Source organism: Lathyrus oleraceus, chromosome 4 (assembly GCF_024323335.1).
Source record: "Lathyrus oleraceus cultivar Zhongwan6 chromosome 4, CAAS_Psat_ZW6_1.0, whole genome shotgun sequence".
NCBI classification, from domain to species: Eukaryota; Viridiplantae; Streptophyta; class Magnoliopsida; order Fabales; family Fabaceae; genus Lathyrus; species Lathyrus oleraceus.
The window spans coordinates 52,739,860-52,762,671 of record NC_066582.1 but is presented as its reverse complement, the minus strand read 5'-3'; positions in this window follow the sequence as shown (position 1 = coordinate 52,762,671).

Sequence of the window (22,812 nt, the reverse complement as noted above, 5' to 3'; positions counted from 1 at the left end):
TCCATATCATTCATATTGAAATTAAGGAAAATTGACTGAATCTATCTGGCAACGATTGCAAGATCAAATCAGTCGCAAGTTCCTTTCCGAGGGGAAAACCCAACCTCTCAAGGTTCTCCATATACCCAATCATCTTGAGCACATGGGGACCTACAGGGGCTCCCTCAGCTAACTTGCCTTGAAAAATGACTTTTGAAACTTCAAACCTTTCATGTCTTGCTTGCTCTTGATAGAGCATCATCAGGTGTTCGATTATATCTAACGCTGCCATGTTCTCATGTTGCTTTTGCAACTCTGAGTTCATGGTAGCTAGCATGAGCCAAGCTGTTTCATTGGCATCATCGACATGCTTCTTATAAGCATCTCTTTCTGCCTTAGGTGCAAAACTAGGAAGTTGCTCTTCAGGAACAAGTTTCTCCAAGACATACAGCTTTCTATCATGTTTGAGGATAATTTCTCAAGGGACACTTAAAAATTCATCATATTATGCATATATGATCTACCATGAGCCTAAAAAGTCAAGAGAATTTGAGGTTAGCAAGTTGGTTGATGGTGGTTGGCCAGATGAATTCATCTGATCGAAACTGGGTCTCCCTAGACCCTATCTCTTACACTTATCACCATATGAAAATGATTCCAACATCAAAGTTACTCTAAATGACATTCCAAACAACTTTCATGTTGAGACCTAGAGCTATTTTTGCTTGGAAAATCATTTTCTATGTTGAAACATTATAGGTCATTTTGTCTAAACCCTAATTTGAAAGTAAACTTCCCAAGGCCATAACTTGCTCAATTTTTATGATATGAAATATTCCTAAGTTTCACACTCAAATTCAAGATGTATACTTAAACTTTGATGTTTATAGTGAGAGCTAATTCAACTTTTATGAGCATGTGATATGAGGATAAATTATAGGTCATTTTTGACGTATACCATTGAACAAGTGATTTTTCTCAACTTCAAAAATGCATAACTCTATCATTATAAATCCAAATGACATGAAATTGGTGACCATTTTTAAGGTATTTGAAATATATACAACTTTTTGAAGACACTTTTCTCATTTGAAGCTCACATAAAAAGTTAAGCAAGGTGGAATATTGAAGTATATGACTTAACACTTAGAAAAAATTTCAACATGTTGAAATTTCCAAACTTCCACCTCAAAATTCACCATGATCCAAGTTCCAAATGAAAAAGTGTCCAACATCAAAGTTGTTCCCCTTGATCCAAGCTTTCCAAAGAGTCCCATTTCATGCATTTTGGATGAGGTTTGCTAGGGATGTGCATGGTCTTAACAGGTCTGCATCAAGTGGAAAAATCAAATGTCCAAAACTTCACATTGCATTGCCTTGCCATTCAAGCATCATTTGAACTTCAGAATAGTTGGATTTGGATCAAAATTGATTGCTTCATGGGCCCGTACACGCCCATGCAAGCTTGTGCATGCCATTGCCAAATTTAGCAAAATTTCAAGTGTGCAATTATCAATCCAAAATGCTATAAATACATGACCTCTGAGCTCATTTCAAAGACACCTTGCGCACCAGCTTTCCCCCCTCTATTCAAACCCTCACAATTCAAAGGAAAACCTGAGAATTTTCAACTTGAAAATTGAGTTTGAATCTCACTGTTTGGAGATTCAAAAACTCTAGGATCCAAAGCTTTGTTCAATTGCCAAACGACTTCTGCAAGCTCCTCGAGTGTGATCAAGTCAAGTTTGAAGCAAGCAAGATCCAATTCTGCATAACTTTGAAGGTATTTTTTAGAAATCTTCTTCTCTTCGATTCTCACTCAATTCTCATCAATTCTCTTGGATCTTTGGTTGTCTGAAGTCCTACCAATGTAGGCAAGAAGATTGAGTTGCTTTGAGGTCAAATCGAAGCAACTCAATTGACACACCTTAAAATTCAACTCCTCATATCTTTCTATATATTTAGAGTTAGTTAAAATTGAGGTTAGATTCGTTCTCTACACTATTTTTTCTTTCAGATCATGTCCTTCTTTTTCATTTATGTGATGGTGATGACTGAACCAGTCCGGTGAGCCTCGCCTGAAAAGGTGACCGAAGTTCCAGCACCGGTGGTGTGCTGGACAGGTTCTGAGCCATTGATCTTGTTTAAATTGTTTTAATCTTGAGCGTTGCTTTTGAATACCATTGGTGTGGCGCGCTGCCTCAAGTGTACCATGGAACGCGCGTTTTCATCCACTTGATCTGCCACCTCAATTAATGAGGGAGATCAAGTGGTCCACATTTTTTCTGATTATTTGAATTTCATTTAATTTGTTCTATTTTCATTAATTCATATTAATTTTAATATTGATCCAAAAAATATGAGAGTTTCACCCAAAAAATTTAAATAAAACCTCTTTCATATTTTGAATTAAAATTATTTTTTGGATCATTATTAATATTTTTCATGATTTAATTGATTTTGTGAATATTTTTAATTGTTTAAAAATATTTTTAAGTTTCCAAAAATTCTGAAATTTTTTCTCCAAGGTCCTTTGACCTTGTTTGACCTATGATAAATCTCATGGCTATTTCTTTGGTGTTTTGATGAGGTTTTAGGAATTTGACAAACCATATTTAATTTAATGCATTATTTTTAGTATTTTTAAATTGAATAAATGCCAAATAATTGTGTTGAGCTATTTTGATTGTTTGTATAAGTTTGACTTGTGTTGTTGGGCCTTGGTCAAGTTGATTTTCCTTTGTTAGGTTAAGATCATTGGATATAGGGGATTGATGGAATGTGCATTCCATCTCCCAAAATGAATGAATGATCTTAATTTGGTAAAAGTCCTCCTTTGACCAATTTGAGTGTTGATCTATTCCCCTCCCTCTTCATCTAATTTCCCTTCTTTATGCATCAATTTCATTTGACCTATGATATCTCTAAATCCTAAGGTTAGTTGATTGCAAAATTAACATAAGCATGGATGAGATTAGGCCACCACTTTTGCATATTATTGTTGTGTGTGGTATGTTTCATGAGCATAGTCCATATATACTATGTCTCTAACATGCATTAACACCCAAATTCTATTGCCCGACCTCAAATAGTTGTGACTTCTACATAAGTCCAATTACGATTGCTTAACATATCGCTAAATATTTGACACAAAAGGCATAACATTCTAGTTAGTGAGATTGTAAGTCTCCCCCCTTTCATGGTATTGTGTGGAAACTTGGCCTTTTTTCCTTCCTTTGGAAGATGTCTTGGTTCAAGGATCCATGCTTGTGATAAGTGGGTTGAGTGTTCTCCAAATAATGACTTAAAATAAAAAGCAAAAGCAAAAGCAATACTAACTTCTAACTTATTAACAACTAACATTTAATTTCAAGTCATTTACTTTAATGCACTTTACTTCAAGCCTTATTCATTTGCCATTATTCATACCATTCTAGTTGTTTATGTTAATGTCATTTTCACTTTGTCCACTTGGACCATATTGTGTGATATATCTTATTTGTGTATATTTTGTTTGCTTGTGTGGTCTTTGACCATTAATGTACAAAATAAGAAACAAAAACCCTAAAAAACTTTTGTGTGGACTGTTGGTTTGATCTTGGACAATTGGACTTAGAATTTAGGCAATATTCCTTATGCAAAAGGACTTAGCCAATGCCAACTTTTATGAAACCAAGTGCTTGCAATTTGAAACTTCATCTGATACATCATTAAAGATCCCTTTGAGTTCATCTGCAACATGATCATTGTGGAGTTGTTAATTTGAACTTGTGACTTGTGGAATTCATCTACTACATAGGCAAATTTGAAGAAGATCATGGAGTTGCTAAGCTTGGATGTGGCTATCTTTATTTGATGCATTGCTCTTCAAGTTGATATATTGTGCATTATTTGTTGCTTGATTCTAATGTCCAAGGGAATTTTGATTTCTATATGACATTCTTGTCTATTGGATTACAACCCATTGGTCATATCTTTTCAACTCTCAACTTTTAATTTTGTGCTTAGGATTAGTCTCTTCATCTCCTCCCCATTTATTTAGTTTCAAAATCTCTCCCTCCTTTTAAAAATCTTCTTTGCTTGTACTAGTTTTTCTAAACCTTGACCACCTTACAAACTAGAAACTTTGGCCTTGTGTCACTGCATTTTCAAACTTCTTTTCTTAATCAAACTTGTAAATAAACTTAATCAATACTTGACTTAAAAAATTCAAAAATCCAAAAAGAAATAAACCATTCAAGCCATTTTAGGCCTTTGTGCCTTTCAAACTTAATCTTTGCTAAAATCAATGCATCCACTTTGAAATTTATACCACTAACTAAGAGGTTTTGATCTCTCATTTTATGTTGGTATGTAGGCACAAGTCCGAAGGTCTTGTCAAACACAAAAATATAACTAATGAATTCTTTTCTCATCCCCCCATTCTATTTATTTGTAAACATCATTTTGTACGAAGTACATATGCACACAAGAAAGGGCTCCCTAGGAGTACCTAGGACACTTTGGGTGCCAACCCCTTCCCTCTGTGTAACCAACCCCCTTACCTGTAATCTCTGGCATTTTATTAGTTTTGATTTGAAAACTTCTTATTTTTGGGTTTTGTTCGTACTTTTCCATTTTCCCTTGAAAATAATAAAAGCGCAGTGGCGACTCTGGTTTTATTGATGTCTTGCTTATCCATAGCTTGATGATCATGAATTTACCGCTACAACATCTGCTTCCATTGCGGTAAGACCAGACAATGGAAGAGAAATTGCCCAAAGTAACTGGAAGATAAGAAGAATGGAGTAGAGACTTCAACTTCAGGTATTTTTGTTATTGAAATTAATTTATATACTTCTGCATCATGGGTATTAGATACTGGATGCGGTTCTCACATTTGTACCAATGTGCAGGGGCTAAAAAGGAGTAGAGATTTGGCAAAAGGTGAAGTTGACCTACGAGTTGGCAATGGAGCAAAGGTTGTTGCTTTAGCCGTAGGAACTTATGTATTGACTTTACCTAGTGGTTTAATAATTCAGTTAGAGAACTATTATTATGTAGTTGCAATTAGCAGGAATATCATTTTTGTTTTTTGTTTAGACAAGTTTGAATGTTCATTTATAATAAAGAACAATTGTTGCTCCATTTATTTGAATGATATATTTTATGCTACTGCACAAATGAAAAATGGACTATATGTCCTTGATCTTGAAATGCCTATTTATAACATTAATACTAAAAGGATGAAACCTAATGAGTTAAATCCAACTTACCTTTAGCATTGTCGATTAGGCCACATAAATGAGAAACACATTTCCAAACTCCATAAAGATGGACTCTTAGACTCTTTTGATTATGAATCATATGAGACATGCAGATCTTGTTTAATTGGAAAGATGACAAAGTCTCCATTCACAGGAAAAGGTGAAAGAGCTAATGGTCTTTTGGCCCTCATACATACTGATGTATGTGGACCACTGAACATACCAGGCAAAGGAGGTTTTCAGTACTTCATCACATTTACTGATGATTTCAGTAGATATGGTTATGTGTATTTAATGAAATACAAATCAGAGTCCTTTGAAAAGTTTAAGGAATTCAAGAATGAAGTACAAAACCAACTAGGTAAGAATATTAAAACTCTTTGATCAGATCGAGGTGGTGAGTATTTAAGCCTAGAGTTTGATGGACATCTGAAAAAGTGTGGGACCTTATCCCAACTTACTCCTCCTGGAATACCCCAATGGAACGGTGTATCTAAGAGAAGAAATTGAACCTTGTTAGACATGTTCTGATCCACGACGAGTCACGTCGATCTTCCAAACTCCTTTTGGGGACATGCATTATGGACAACAACTTACACACTTAACTGTGTTCCATCCAAAAAGGTTGAGAAGACACCATATGAGATATGGAGTGGTAAGAAATCACATATGTCTTACATGAAGATTTGGGGTTGCGAAGTTTATGTGAAATGATAAATTTCAACTAAGCTTGAGCCCAAATCTGACAAATGCTTATTTGTGGGGTATCCTAAAGAAACAAGAGGGTATTACTTCTACAATCCTTCTAAGGGCAAAGTATTTGTCGCTCAAACTGGAGTTTTCATAGAAAATGACTTTATTTCCAAAGGAATAAGTGGGAGGAAAGTAGAGCTTGAAGAAATTCAAGATTCACAAAGCATTGATACACCTATGGAGGAATTAGAGCAGGAAACACAAGTAGTTGTGGAAGAGCAATCTGCTCAAGTAGAACAAGATCAGCGTAGGTCAAGCAGGATACGCCACCTACCTGAGAGATATGGATATCTCATAACTGATTAAGGTGATGTATTACTCATGGATCAAGATGAGCATGTGACCTACCAAGAGGCCATAATTGGTCCTGAGTCTGAGAAATGGCTAGAAGCCATGAAATATGAAATGGATTCCATGTACACAACCCAAGTTTGGACCTTGGTGGAGCCTCCTGTAGGAGTTAACCCTATAGGATGCAAGTGGGTCTTCAAAAAGAAGACTGACATGAATGGTAAGGTACATATCTATAAGGCAAGACTGGTTGCAAAAGGATATAAACAAATTCATGGGGTTGATTATGATGAAACCTTTTCACCAGTTGCAATGCTTAAATCTGTTCGGATTTTACTTGCTATCGCTGCATATCATGATTATGAAATATGGCAGATGGATGTCAAAACTGCTTTCCTTAATGGGAATCTTCTTGAGGATGTGTACATGACACAGCCTGAAGGATTTGACATACCAGAAGAAGCCCAAAAGATATGTAAGTTAAAAAGACCAATCTATGGATTGAAGCAAGCTTCCAGAAACTGGAATCTTTGTTTTGATGAAACAGTAAAACAATATGGACCCATCAAGAACGAAGATAAGCCTTGTGTATACAAGAAGGTTAGTGGGGGCATGATTGTTTTCCTGGTATTGTATATAGATGACATATTACTCATTGGAAACGATGTCCCTACCCTACAACAAGTAAAGTCTTGGTTGGGGAAATGCTTTTCTATGAAGGACCTAGGTGAAGCAACCTATATATTAGGAATCAGGATCTATAGAGATAGATCATAAAAACTGCTTGGCCTAAGTCAGAGTACATAGATAGATAAAGTGCTAAGACACTTTAATATGCATGATTACAAGAAAGGATTCATACATATGCAACATGGCTTGTGTCTATCAAAAACACAATCCCCTTCAACTAAGGAAGAAAGGGATCGCATGAATAAGATTCCATATGCATCTGCAATAGGATCTATCATGTATGCCATGTTATGTACTCGACCAAATGTCTCGTATGCTTTAAGTGCAACGAGTAGGTACCAATCTGATCCCGGTGATGCTCATTGGGTAGCTGTCAAGAATATCCTTAAGTATTTGAGAAGGACTAAGGACTCATTCTTGATATATGGAGGTCAGGAAGAGCTTGTTGTAATTGGATACACCGATGCTAGCTTCCAGACAGATAAGGATGACTTTAGATCGCAATCTGGTTATGTGTTTTACTTAAACAGTGGCGATGTGAGCTGGAAAAGTTCAAAACAAGATACAGTTGTTGATTCTACAACTGAGGCCGAGTATATTGCTGCCTCAAGTGGAGCAAAGGAAGTTGTTTGGATTAAAAAGGTCATTAGTGAACTTGGCATAGTTCCTAGCATTGTGGATCCCATTGGTCTCTATTGTGATAACAATGGTGCTATCGCACAAGCTAAGGAGCCTAGATCTCACCAACGATCCAAATACATACTTAGGCGTTATCACCTCATTCGAGAGATAATAGATAGAGGAGATGTGAAAATATGCAGAGTACCTACACTTCACAATATTGTTGACCCACTGATAAAGCCTCTTGCGCAATAGAAGCATGATGGCCATACTAGATCTATGGGCATTAGGGGTATGCTTGATTAGCTCTAGTGCTAGTGAGAGATTGTTGGTGTAAGCCCTAGAGGCCAATACTTTTGGTACTTGTATAGAATTATTTATTAATAATAAAAGGATTTTTCTTTATTATGTTTGTTTAATAAAGTCCCTAGAATAGCTAGTCCGTTTAATGTATCAAGTGTGACTTAATCATGAGATCCCATTAAACATAAGGACGTTATTCTTAAAGTATTTGTAGTCAAGCTTTGTTGTTAAGTGGGATAACATTAAAGCATTAGACTATTATGTATATAGACTGATGATGACATCTCATGGATCATGGATAAGGAGTTATCAAGTCTTAAACATAAGTATGAATATTGAGAGTAATATTTATACTGGATTAACCCGCTATGAGAATACTATATAGAATGTTATGCTAAGTGTCATAAGTTATTCTCATGGTGATAATGGTGTATACCACCCTTTGACTTGAAACCACTATGTATCCTAGATGTAGAGTCGAGTGCCTTATTGTTGATCAAACATTATCCGTAATTGGATAACCATAAAGACAGATGATAGGTACTCCACGAAGCATGCTGAGGGACATGAGTGACCTAGATGGAATTTGCCCATCCTGTGTAACAGGATAAATGTCTACGGGCTTAATATTGAACTGGACAAGTATGACACGGTTTATGCCTTGTGTTCAATATAGACATAAGGGCAAAAGGGTAATTATACACATAAGTATTATCATAAAAGGATTTGTCATATCACATGAAATTTTCGCGTCTTGGGTAGCGATGATGTGTTGCTAGATACCACTCACTATTTATTATGTTAAATACGTGATTTAATATAATTGCCAATGCCGCGAAAACCTACAGGGTCACACACAAAAGGACGGATTGATGAGAAATAGAGTAACTAAGGAACACTGTAAGGTACCGTGCACTTAAATGAATTGTAGAACATCGTAAGGTACGGTGTACTTGAGTAGAATATGAAATATGGTAAGATACCACGCGCTTAAGTGATTATGGCATATTATAAGATATGGGCCACATACACTTAAGTGGGCTTTTTAGCTTGCAGCCCACACAAGTGGTTCTATAAATAGAACCCTTGTGCCGAAGCATTTGTCTAGTTGCAATTTCGTTTCTCTCTCTCTCTCTCACTCAAAGACTTCATTCGTAGCAGCTAGCACTGAGATTGAAGGAATCTGTTCGTGTGGACTGAGTAGAGGCATTGTCACCATTCAACGTTCGTGATCGCTCCGTAGATCTGCATCAAAGGTTTCAATCACCACAAGAGGTAACGATTCTATCATTGATCATGCCCTTTCATAAGGATCACTAAAGGAGATTTTTTTTTAAAATTCCGCTGCATTTTGGATCGCTCTGTAGGAGAATTGCCATCCAAGGCGCACGGAATTTAAAAATTTCTCCATTTAGTGATCCTTACGAATGGGCATGATCAATGATAGAATCGTTACCTCTTGTGGCGATTCAAACCTTTGGTGCAGATCTCTGATAATGATCAAAACCTTTGATACAGATCCACGGGGCGATCACGAACGTTGAACGATGACAACGTCTCTACTCAGTCCACACGAACGGATTCCTTCAATCGTAGTGCTAGCTGTTATGAATGAAGGCTTTGAGTGAGAGAAAGAGGGAAACAAAATTCCAAGTCTCTACTTGAATTTCTGTCTGAGTGGATTGGAGTGACAATGCTTCTACCCAAGGGGTTCTATTTATAGAACCACTTGTGTGGGCTTCAAGCCAAAAAGCCCACTTAAGTGTATTTTGGCCCATATCTTATAATATGCCCAAAATCACTTAAGTATTTGGTACCTTACCATATTTCGTCTCCCACTTAAGTGCACCGTACCTTACGGTGTTCCTTAGTTACTCTATCTCTCATCAATCCGTCCTTTGTGTGTGACCCTATAGGTTTTTGCAGCGTTGGCAATTATATTAAATCACGCATTTAACATAATAAATAGTGAGCGGTATCTAGCAACACATCACTGCTACCCAAGTCACGAAAATGTCATGTGATCTGACAAAACCTCCTGTGATAATAATTATGTGTATAATTACCCCTTTGCCCTTATGTCTATATTGAACACAAGGTATAGACCGTGTCACCCTTGTCCAGTTCAATATTGGGCCCATAGACATTTATCCTGTTACACAGGATTGGCAAATTCCATCTAGGACACTCATGTCCCTCAGCATGCTTCGTGGAGTACCCATCAACTGTCTTTATGGTTATCCAGTTACGGACAACGTTGGATCAGCAATAAAGCACTCGGCTCTACATCTAGGACCCATAGTGGTTTCAGGTCGAAGAGTGGTATACACTATTATCACCATGAGAATAACTTATGACACTTAGCATAACTTTCTATATAGTATTCTCATAGCGGGTCAATCCGGTATAAATATTACTCCTAATATTCATACATATGTTTAAGACTTGATAACTCTTTATCCATGATCCATGAGATGTGATCATCAGTCTACAAACATAATAGTCTTAATGCTTTAATGTTATCCCACTTCACACTAAAGCTCGACTACGGATACTTTAAGAATAGTGTCCTTATGTTTAATGTGTTCTCATGATTAAGTCACACTTAATACATTAAACGGACTATCTATTCTAGGGACTTTATTAATCAACCATAATATAGAAAATGCCTTTAAATAATTCGATACAAGTACCAAAAGTATTGGCCTCTAGGGCTTACACCAACACGCTCTTCTCCTTCAGGCCATACTCCTCTAATGTAGGCACAAGCTGATAATCAGGAAAAGTGAAGCAACGGTAGAGAGGATTGTAGAACTGAACCAAAATACTCAAGAGTCCTTCAACCATATCAGGAGATAACATAGATAAAAGCTTCCCATGACGTTGCTTGAAGTCCAAGGGATCTAATACAAAGGATGACAACTTCCTTAGCTCTTTCAAGTCAGGAAATCTGAAATTGTACTTCTTAGTGTTCCTTCGTCCATAATCCATGGTCTGAAAATATTTGTAAATAAGACCTTAGTTCCTTGAAATTTATTTTTGTGATGAATGTTATGATGTGCATGAATGCATGAATGCAACAATCACAAACAAGGGATCACACACAAGGCAAACACAAACAAAGGTCAATGTATGGATCAATTCATTGTCAAGTTCAATCATCCATTTTGGTGGATTATGGTTTTCACCTTATCAACACCCAAGTTCCATTGATATTGACAAGACTTGATCGGATCAACCAGGAATCAAAGGGTTTGTTATGAGTCACGAGCAGGGAGTCAGGTTAAGAACCATCCCACAGGAGTGTACTAAGGATAGAACCTGTAGATCATGTTCTAAAAAGTTCCCAGAGTCTTAATTTCATCTATCGGATATTACAGGTTAGGATGACTGACTCATCAGCCCATAATATTCTCAAGAGAAACTCGTCTGAGTGTAGTATCGCGTAACAACTATTATCAGGTCTACACCTGGTCAGTCTCCGCACTACGTCCTAGATAGGCCAAGTTGGGTTAAATGTTATATGGTCCTCAGCTTCTCGGACCCCAAATCATAGAAAGTAATGCCTAACCATAAATAACTTGTGTGACATTAGTAATTCCAAAAGGGTCTCCACTGAGTAGATGGGTCTCAAGCCAACTTGTTAAGGACTACTCCACACAAGTTGAACATGACTATACCATCCTCACATCTTAATTGCACTCAAGTTCGGGTTAGAACTTATCTCACCACTCAGATATCACCCAGCACAACAAGCAGATTATATCACACAAACAAGTATACAAACATCAAATATACAAATATACACATAAAAAAGTAGGCTAAACCCACTGAGGACTACTCCCCAGCAGGGTCGCCACTTAATTTTTGTAGCAGTAAATTCATGACCATGAAGCTATGGATAAGCTTGACATCAATAAAACCAGAGTCGCCACCGCGCTTTTATTGTTTCCAAAGGAAAAGGGAAAAGTACGAACAAAACCCAAAGATAAGAAGTTTTTAAATCAAAACTAATAAAATACCAGCGATTACAGGTAAGGGGGTTGGTTACACAGAGGGAAGGTGTTAGCACCCAAAGTGTCCTATGTACTCCTAGGAAGCCCTTTTTTATGTGTGCATGTGTTTTTGGTAAAAAAGATGTTTAAAAAATAGAGTGTGGGGATGAGAAAAGAATTCATTGATTATTATTTTATGTTTGACAAGACCTTCGGACCTGTGCCTACGTATCAACATAAAATGAGGGATCAAAACCTCGTAGTTTGTGGTATCAATTTCAAAATGAGTGGGTTGCTTTTAATCAAAATTTAAAATAAAAAGGGGCACAAAAAGCCTAAAAGTTTGAATGAGTGTTAATTCTTTTTGTCTTTTGAAATTTTAAGTCAATATGATTAGATTTATTTACAAGTTTTATTTAAGAAAAGAGTTTGAAAATTCATTGACATAAGGTTAAAGTTTCTATTTTGAAATAAAGTCTAAGTTTGAAATCACAAGCAAAGAATTTTTTTGAAAAGGGGGTGAGATTTTGAAATTTAAGAAGTGGGAGGAGATGAAGAGGCTAACTTAAGCATAAAATTAAAAGTTAAGAGTTGAAAAGATCTGGTCAATGGGATGAAATCCAACAGACAAGAATGTCATATAGAAAATCCATTTTCTCTTTGGACTTTGAATCAAGCAATAATCAGCAAGCAATTAGCAATCTTAGACATCATGAAGATCAAGGCATCAAATAAAGATAGCCACATCCAAGCAAGTAAAATCCATAGCTAGCAGTCTTCTTTGTCTTTTTATGTATCAGATGAAATACTCCTTGGTTAACTCGGAATAAAGCATTAGACACAAGATCAAAATAACAGTTGTATCAAGACCATGTAGCAGATGAATTTAAGTGGATCTCAAATATTTGCATCAGATGAAAGCTTAAATTACAATAATTTGGTCTCAGAAATGTTGGCATTGGCCAAGTCCTTTTGTATATGGAATATTGCCTAGTCATAAGTCCAAAAGTTCAGATTAAATCCAACAGTCCACACAAACATTTTTTAGGGTTTTGGTTGTTTATTGAGTATTTTAAGATCTTAAGACCACAAGCACAAACAAAATATACAAACAAATATAGACAATCACAATATAATGGCTCAAATGAGCAAAGTGAAAATGGTATAAACATAAACAACTTAAATGATATGAAAATGGCGATGAATGATAAATGACTTGAAATTAAATTGCATAAAGTAAATGACTTGAAAGTAAAGCAAAGTTAATAATAGTTAGTGTTAATCAAAGTTAATTAGATGTTAGTTGGTTTTGCTTTTTTATTGATTAAGTCATTCTTTGGAGAATACTCAACCCTCTATTCACAAGCATGGTCCCTTGAACCAAGACATCTTCCATTGGAAGGAAAAAAGGCCAAGTTTCCACACAATACCGTGAAATAGGGGAGACTTACAATCCCACTTACTAGAATGTTATTCCTTTAGGGTCAAAATCTAACTCTATGTTAAGCAATCGTTATTGGACTTATGTAGAAGTCATAACTATCTGAGACCGGGTAATAAAAATGTAGGTGCTAATGCATGTTAGAGATTTGGTATAATGAACCAAACTCCTAAAACATACCACACACTAAATGAAAAGATCAAAATGGATGAACTTATCTCATCCATACTTGTATTGGTTCATCTGACACAAAGTCATTGATGAACCAATTAGCCTTAGGATATTGAGATTTCATTGGTCAATGAAAGGGATTGGAGAGAATGGGAATGAATATTAAGAGGTAAGGGAGATGAGAGAAACACAAATTGGTCATGGGAGGAATTTTATCAAATTAAAACCATTCATTCATTTTGGGAGATGAAAAGTACATTTCATCAATCCCCTAAATCCAATGATTTTAACCCAACAAAAGTCAAATCAACCTTGACCAAGGCCCAAACAAATAGCCAAACATCACAAGAGCATAAAAATGGCTCAACATAAATTTTACACAATTAATCAAAAAAAAAATCAAATTAAAAATACATTAAAATTCAATTTAATTTGGTCAAAACCTAAAATCTCTTCAAAACACTAAATAAATGGCCAAGAGATTTATACTAGGTCAAACAAGGTCAAAGGATCTTAGACAAAAATTTCATGAATTTTGAAAAGTCAAAAGTATTTTTAAATAATTAAAAATATGCACAAAAATAATTAATTCATGAAAAATATAAAAATTAATCCAAAAAATAATTTTAATTCAGAAAATTAAAGAGCAAAATATTTAAAGATTTTGGTGAAAGTCCCATATTTTTTGGATTAAAAATGAAGTTATTATGAATTAAACAAAATCAAGCAATTAAATGAAAAATCAGAAAGTATAAAAAAATAGGAGCCATCAGATCTCCCTCATTAATTAAGGTGGCAGATCTGATGGACAAAACGCGTGCTTCATCATGTTCCCAAGTTAATGCATGTACACGCATGGTAATTAGAAGCAAAAGACATGATTAGAAGATGGGGAGAAGATCTGATGGATATGAGCATGTCACCATACCACCGGAGCTAGGGCTCCGATTGCCTTCTCCGGTGGACCTCACCGGACTGGTCCACCACCAACCACCACTAAAATAAAAAACAAGGACATGGATTCAAATAAAAAATGCTCAGGAGCTCGAATCTAGCCTCAATTTTATCCAATTTCAAGTATATAAAAAGATACAGGGATTTAAATTTTGAGGATCATGAACTCAGTTGCTTCGATTTGACCTCAAAGCAACTCAATCTTTTTTGCCTACATTGGTAGAACTTCACCCAACGAAAAATCACAAAGAATGGTGAAGAATTGAGAGAGAATCGAAGAGATGAAATTTCTGAAAAATCACCTTTGAGTTGCTTCAAACTCACTTGCTTTTGATCTAGATTTTCTTGCTTTCTCTTCCTCTTGCTTGCAGAAACCAATTGAGATGAAAATGGCAATGAATTCTTGAAGTTTGAACTTCCAAACAGAAGGTGAAGTTCATGCTCGATTTCAAATGAAATATTCAAGAATTCTATGGAATAGAGGGTTTGGATTGCTTTGGAAAAGCTTGGGAAAGGTGTTGATGAAGTTCTGATCACATTGCACTTGTATTTATAGCCAATGCATATGTTTTTCACACACTTCCAATTGAATATCCAAAATTAGAAACTTCCTTCATGAGCTAGCATGGGCGTGTGCAAAGCCTAAATAATCATTTGAAAAGGTCCAAAATCGTGCATAGGTCATGCTGAAAGTGTTGCATTAAGCCATGAAATATTGAAATGAGTTTGATCATGAAATCCTTCCAAATGGTACCATACATTTCACCCATGCGCAAGTCCTTTAATATTAATCCAAATGAGATGATCTTAGACTTTTTGGAAAGGTGGGATCAAGGGGAACGACTTTAATGTTGAACACTTTTACATTTGAATCTTGGATCATGATGAATTTTGAGGTGGAAGTTTGGAAAATCAAACATATATGAAAATTTTCTAAGTACCAAGTCAAATGTTCACTTCTTCCACCTTGAATAACTTTTGCTATGGACTTCAAATGGAAATATTTCCTTCATAAAAGTTGTAGCTCTTTCAAACCTCTTCAATTTGGTAATCCATTTGACATTATTTGGATTTGTAATGAAGGAGTTATGCATTTTAGAAGTTGAGGAAAATCATGTGTTCAATGGTAATGGTCCAAAGTGACCTATAATGTTTCCTCTTGGAACATGCATTTGAAAGTTTAATTTTAACTTCCTATAAACATAAAAGTTTAAGTATACATATTGAATTTTATAATGGAATTTGAATGGCTTTCATATCATAAAAATTGAGCAAGGTATGGTCTTGGGAAGTTGACCTCCTAACTAGGGTTCAAACAAAATGACCTATAATCTTTCACCATAAAAAGTGTCTTTCCAATCAAAACTAGATCTTGACTTAAACATGAAAGTTGTTTGGAATGTCATTTTGAGTAACTTTTATCTTGTAATTATTTTCATATGACAAACATTATAGGAGACGGGGTCCAGGGAACCCTAGTTTTGACCAGTTGACTTTCTTTGGTCAACCACCATGAACCATCTTCCTAGCTTGACATTATCTTTATTTTTGGGACTTATTTAGGATCATATATACATAAGATGATGTAATATGAAGTATCCCTTGAAATATTTGATCAATTGATGAGGAAACTTGCTGAGGAAGTCACGCAAGATACCTAGAGGAATTAGGGTTTCCAAGGCAAACAAGCTTCAAACTCTTGATGAATTCTTGATCAAAATGATATGTGAAAATCATGGGGATCCATATATGATGTCTAGAGTCATTGTGAACCATCTCTTTATTAGTCTCCTTTCATTGAGGGTCTCAAACCTTAGATATGAACTTGATGGAGCATAGGTGAGTAAACACACTATCTACAAAAGCAACAAACTATATATTGACATATTTTTGGTATTTTTGGTGAGTAAATAATAAAAAACAAAGTATGATACAATCAAATATGCTTGGTGATCTCTCTCAATGCAAACCCAATGCATATGATGAGATAGCATGAAGGATCTTATGGTCAAAATTGGGGTCTTAAAATAGTATTTAGCATAACAATCAATCGTAATAATTTCTCAAAGAAAGAGAAATTTCAATAATTCTCCAAAGAGAATTAAATAATGGTCATTTGACCATTCAAAATGATTTCTCAAATAAAGAGAAATTCGAATAATTCTCTAAAAAGAATTCAAAAATTATACTTGATAATTTCTCAACTCAAACGAGAAGAAATTAACATAATTCTCTAAAGATAATTCAATAAAGTATTCGGAAAATTCACTAAGTAGAAAGAAATTGAGAGAAATTGGCGTTTCGACAATTTAAAAGGCGTAGAATTACGAGAGTGAGGAAAGTAAAACTCAAAATAAATTTTCGATGTATTTTAAAATAAAATAAAAAAGAAATTTTCTTATATAATAAAGTGAATTAACTAAGATATTTCACCTAAGTAAAATAAGATTAAAAAGATTTTTTAACAAATTTATCTCTCTATATTATATTAATAGTAACTTTTATTAGATTGAGGAAACTTGACACTACAATTCTCATGTTGAAAATATCTTGAAAAGGAGCTTGGATATGTGTGAAGTATGGCCATGAAGTTGACTGAAGTTAGTTGTAAACTTTCCCAAAATAGCAACTTTCCTTTGAAACCCTAATTTCCAATTTTAGTAACTTTTCATAATTCTTGATTTTCGATGAATCTCTTGACTTTGATCAAATTTCAACCATAGACCAAATTTTACCAGAAAAATTAAGAGTTGACTTTTAACCCTGCTCAGTTGACTTTTCCCCCAATTGAATCAAATCATTGATCATCTGAGCAATTTGAACTTCTTCTGAATAGAATTGATGGCCAATCTTCTAAACATAGATACTTAGGGACACATAGAATACCATGGAATCAAGTTTTTCTCAAAAAACAGAAATAAACTGATTTTATTACAAACCTTAATTTCAGTCCAAAAAGACAAGAGATGAGTGCACTACTTCACAACCCTCATTCCTCTGAGGAAAGTGGAGAAAATTTTGAACAAAAATGTCTTGTATAATGATATTATGGAGATGATTCAAAAAATAGGTCCATGGATATGCCACACACTGAGGTAATCAACATTCCTAGCTCAAGGACCAAAAAATAGGAGAGTATGGTCAACTTCCATTCTCTTGCAATTCTCAATCAATTGATGAAGTAATGGACCATTTAAGATGTATTAGGGCATAAGAAAAACCTTGTAGCTTGAGTAATCATGAATTTGAGGATATCTCACCCTCCTTGCACTGATTGTCACTTCTCTTCCTTCTACAACTTGAAGAAGGTCATAAGGGAAGTGCCTTGATCCCATAACCATAAAACCAATTATATACATGAATGTATATGATGATAAAACATAAGTCAAATAGGGTTGAAAAGAAGAGGATAAATTTTGGGGTACAACACACGCGATGAAGCTTTTAATGACATATCGCATGCGCAATGTTGCACGATGGTGGATGTGATTATTTCCAAAGCTTCACTCTTTTTTGCTCCTTTTTTCACTCAAAATTTCACTGAGTCCACAATTTGCACACTTAGTTATTTTTCCTTCATTCTTTGGTCATTCCTTCTCATATTTGTTCGACTTTCACTTGTTTTGCTCTGATTCTTTGAATAAATACATGGAATGATGAATTGCCATCAATTATCTTTTCTTTAATGTCTCATAAGGAGATATCTCACTTTTTGATTTGGGAACTATATTCAAGACATAGCAAACAGCCAACAAAATTTCCCTCCATCAGTTAGGAGTAACACCATAATTCAACATAATTGCAACAACAAGTTTAGTAAGAGTTATATTCTTTCTTTCTGCTTTACCATTCATTTCAGGAGAGTGTGGTGCAGTCGTTTCATGTACAATTCCATATTATTTATAAAATTCATTAAATAAACTGAAATAATTTTTAGTTCCCCTATCAATACGAGGTCTCTTAATCTTGTTACTAAATTGAATTTTAATTTCATTAAAAAAAGTCTTAAACATAACAACTTCACAAAAAAAAATTTTAATGATTGTGTACAAATCTACCCCAATAGACTAACTAAACTCTGTCTTTTTCAAAAGAAAATCAGAAACAAGATTCTTTATAATCTCTGAAGTATACATGACATCCTTCAAGATTAAAGTCATTTCAAAGGTGGACTCTGCTCCACTTCTCCAATACCGACAACTTTAGTAGTGTGGCCAACTCCCAACAACACTTTTTTATTCGTGTATGTTTTGGATATTGCACGATCATAACAGACATGACGAGAAGAGACAATGTCTATCCACCAACCATCAAATTCACCAATCAAGTTGATTTTAGTGATCAAAGGAATAAATTTCTCATCGACTAGGTTAACCTATGCATTAGGGAAAACACAAGGTTTAAACTCGATCTTACATTTCTTAATCATATGATTTGGTTTTCTACAATTGAAGCAAGATAAAACTTTAGTGTCATTTCTGTATGATGGTAGTTATTTCCTATCAATTGGAGTAATATGGGCCCTTGAAGGGTTCTCATTCTTAATTCAGTTCACAACATTGCGGTTCTGATTCTTTAATCATTTTCTAAATGACTCCAGAACTACACCAAATTTCTTTTTGTTGTTTGAAACAACCAAGACTTTTCTTTTTGATCTTGTCTATGAGATTCTTCTTTAACTCAAAGGTGAATAATCATACTCTCAATTAAAAATTCTTTTATCTTGTGGTGAATTTTTTTTTAAAAAAACTTTCAAACTAAGAGGAAATTTGTCAATAATAAAAGCAATTTGAATTTAATCATCTAAACGCACGCCTTTTGTAATTATTTCATGAGTAGTCTTTTGAAGTTCGTGGCATTGTGTTTCCACGGACCTTTCATCTACCATATGATATGTTAAGTAGCGACTTACGGCATATTTCTTTGTTTCAACTTCTTTAGTGTCATATTTCTTTTGTAGAGTTTCCCAAACGTGTTTAGCAGTCTCATAGTTACTATAGTAATCATACAGATCTTCAGCGAGACTGCTCATAATGTGGTTTTTGAAAAGATAATCATTATCTTTTCATACGGATATTTCTTTTTTGAGTTGTAAATCATCTTCTTTAACTTTTACAGCAGAGTCTAATTCAGACGAGTTAACAGTTTTGTTACCATTAGTTTGTTCGGTTGATCCAGAAGGAACAACAGAAATGTCATAAATCAAAACGTGGGCAACCTTCTTTAAAGTATATGAAAATTTTCATGTTAGTTTGTCAATATTTAAAGTGAGAACCCTTAAACTTAAATGGTTTCTCAGAGAAGCGACCGTAGAATTACCAATAACTTCTTCGGTAGTCATGACAGTTTTTCAAACGTTTTAAATTTATTTATTTATTTTTTAAAATAGCCACAGAAGAAGTTACCAGGATGAGTCGCGGAACAATTCATTCTCTTTAAAACGTTTCACGGTACTGCTCAAAATTATGCAAAACAGCGAACTACTGCGCCGTCTCCAGGATAAAATAACTCAGTTCTATATTGTATGATTACTACTTGTACGGTAGATGATCGATTTAGAAATACACGCATTGATAGTACAAAGATCATTCAAATATGGTATAAATATCGCTCATAGTATTTAGCATAACAATCAATCGTAATAATTTCTCAAAGAAAGAGAATTTTCAATAATTCTCCAAAGAGAATTCAATAATAATCATTTGACCACTCAAAATGATTTCTCAAATAAAAAGAAATTTGAATAATTCTCTAAAGATAATCCAAAAATTATACTTGATAATTTTTCAACTCAAACGAGAAGAAATTAACATAATTCTTTAAAGAGAACAAAATAAAATATTCGGAAAATTCACTAAATAGAAAGAAATCGGAAGAAATTGGTGTTTCGACAATTTAAAAAATGTATAATTACGAGAGTAGAAAAACTCAAAATAATTTTTTAATGTATTTTAAAATAAAAAAAGAAAATTTTCTTATATAATAAAATGAATTGACTAAGATATTTCACCTAAATAAACTACAATTAAAAAGATATTTTAACAAATTTATCTCTCTATATTATATTAACAGTAACTTTTATTAGATTGAGGATTATTTTTTAGACTTCAGTTAAACTAACGTGTAACACTTATTGTTAGACATCTTCATCAATCATCTAATGAAACAAATTAAAATGTCATTTACTTTGACCACTCCATAGATAGAGGATTTGCCTCCAAGTATAATCATTCAAAATCCAACTTGGTTACTTGCTACTTATTTGCACCCTATCTTATTATTATAATAGAGTATCTTTGCGGTTTATATTTTTGTTTGAAATATGATCGTGTGGTTAAAAAAAACACATGAATATTTAGAGTTCACAACATCAATTAGACAATCCATTCCATTGTCTTTCATAGAAAAACAAAACTCATATAAGCATAATTAATTAATAAATAATTTTTTCTTTCAAGGAGTGACATATTCCATTTTCCTTAAAAGCATATAATTTTTTTCGCCATTCTCTGAGCCATAAAAAGGTTAAATAAAACGAGAAAACAATAATAAACAATAATAAACAAAAACAAAACGAAAGAAACAAAGAATAATAATTGATAAAATATTGAATCATGAGCTTTAAAGATTCATATCTGTTGGGAGAAGCCAAAGTGAAAACAAAGAGCTAAGAGAAGAAACGAGGTTGTGAGTGGCCAATGTAACATATATTTCCTTAATATAACAAACCAAAGCATTTCCCACCTTTTCACAACGAAAAGTGTTTCATGTGTGCTCCTATTTATTTGTTGTTTATTCATCGTAAGAAAGAAAAGGTTCCAAACCGAATATACGTTTTTCAGATGGTTGCTTTTCGGTTATGCTTCACTGCTTTTCTTGCACTATATATAAAAAACCAAAGCTATTTTTTCAAATAGTATTATGACTATTATTTATTTGAACTAGTAGTACGTGAGTTGAAAATGAAAGAAGAATATGAGCCAAGGAGATGTTATCCGATGAAAAGTGGGAGTATGGGACACGTGTCATGTTGGGGAATAGGGTTGATGAATAAAGATGATTATATAAAAATAAGAAAGAAAGGGTAAGAGTGAGTCAGAAAGCACATTGAAAAAAGAGAGAGAGTGTGGAAAGGATAGGGATAGGGATAGGGATAGAATACAAAAGTAGAGAGGTTCAGTCTTTGTACAGCATTCAGAAATCAAAAAGTTCTTGAACGGAATACCCACTTTGCTTGCACTCCGTTTTGTTCTCTATACATTTTTAATTTATTTTTCATATCATAGCTTTTTAAATATGATATATTTTTCAAAATATTGACTCTTCAATTAGTCAGTATGTAAAAAATAGGGTGAAATGGGTGCGAGCCTATTATATCACATCTATGCTCGTGAAATATATTAAAATAAGATAAATTTATTTTTACTTTTTTTTTAAATAAAAGTTAAATGTGTTACATACGTCATAATTTTCGTCTATACATATAAATATTTTTAGGAGCAATGATTCTCTACCTACTTTTTGAAAAAACAACGAGAAACATGCAACAAGTTCAAACAGTATTTGAACTTGTCACTAATGACTAGTTTGGTCAACATATCAGTTGCATTCTTTGAAGTATGAATTTTCTGAAGTAAAATATGTCTGGACGCCACCAACTCCCTGATCTTGTGGAATCTAACATCAATATGATTGGTCTTAGCATGATACACTTGATTGTTCGCCAAATAGATAGCACTCGAACTATCACAATGCAACCGAACTCCATCTGGCTCAACACCCAACTTTTTTACTAACCTTATAAGTTATAATGCTTCCTTGGCAACTTCAACTATTGTCATGTATTTTGCCTCAATTGTAGACATAGCTACTGTGGATTGAGCTGATGATTTCCAACTTATAGCCCCCAGTCAAAAGTAAAGACATCCCTATTATAGATCTCATATCATTCAGATCACCTACATAGTCAGAATCAACATGTCCCGCAACTAATGGAACACGATGCTCCAGGTTGAACATGATATAACAATTCATTGTACCTTCCAAGTACCTTAGCGTCCACTTGACTGCTTCCTAATGTTGTTTCACTGGCTTGGACATGAAGTTACACACTTGACTAATTATTTGTGTCAAATCAGGTATAGTGCAAACCATATCATACATTAAACAATCAACTACACTAACATAAGGAATCTTAGACATACCTTCAATCTCTGAGTTTGTCTTCGGACATTATTCCAAAGAGATCTTAAAATGATTCTCCAATGGGATACTCACAAACTTTACTTTGCTCATGTCAAATCGGCTCAAAACACTTTCAACATAGCTTTTCTAAGACAACCATAATGTATTAGCTCATATGTCCCTG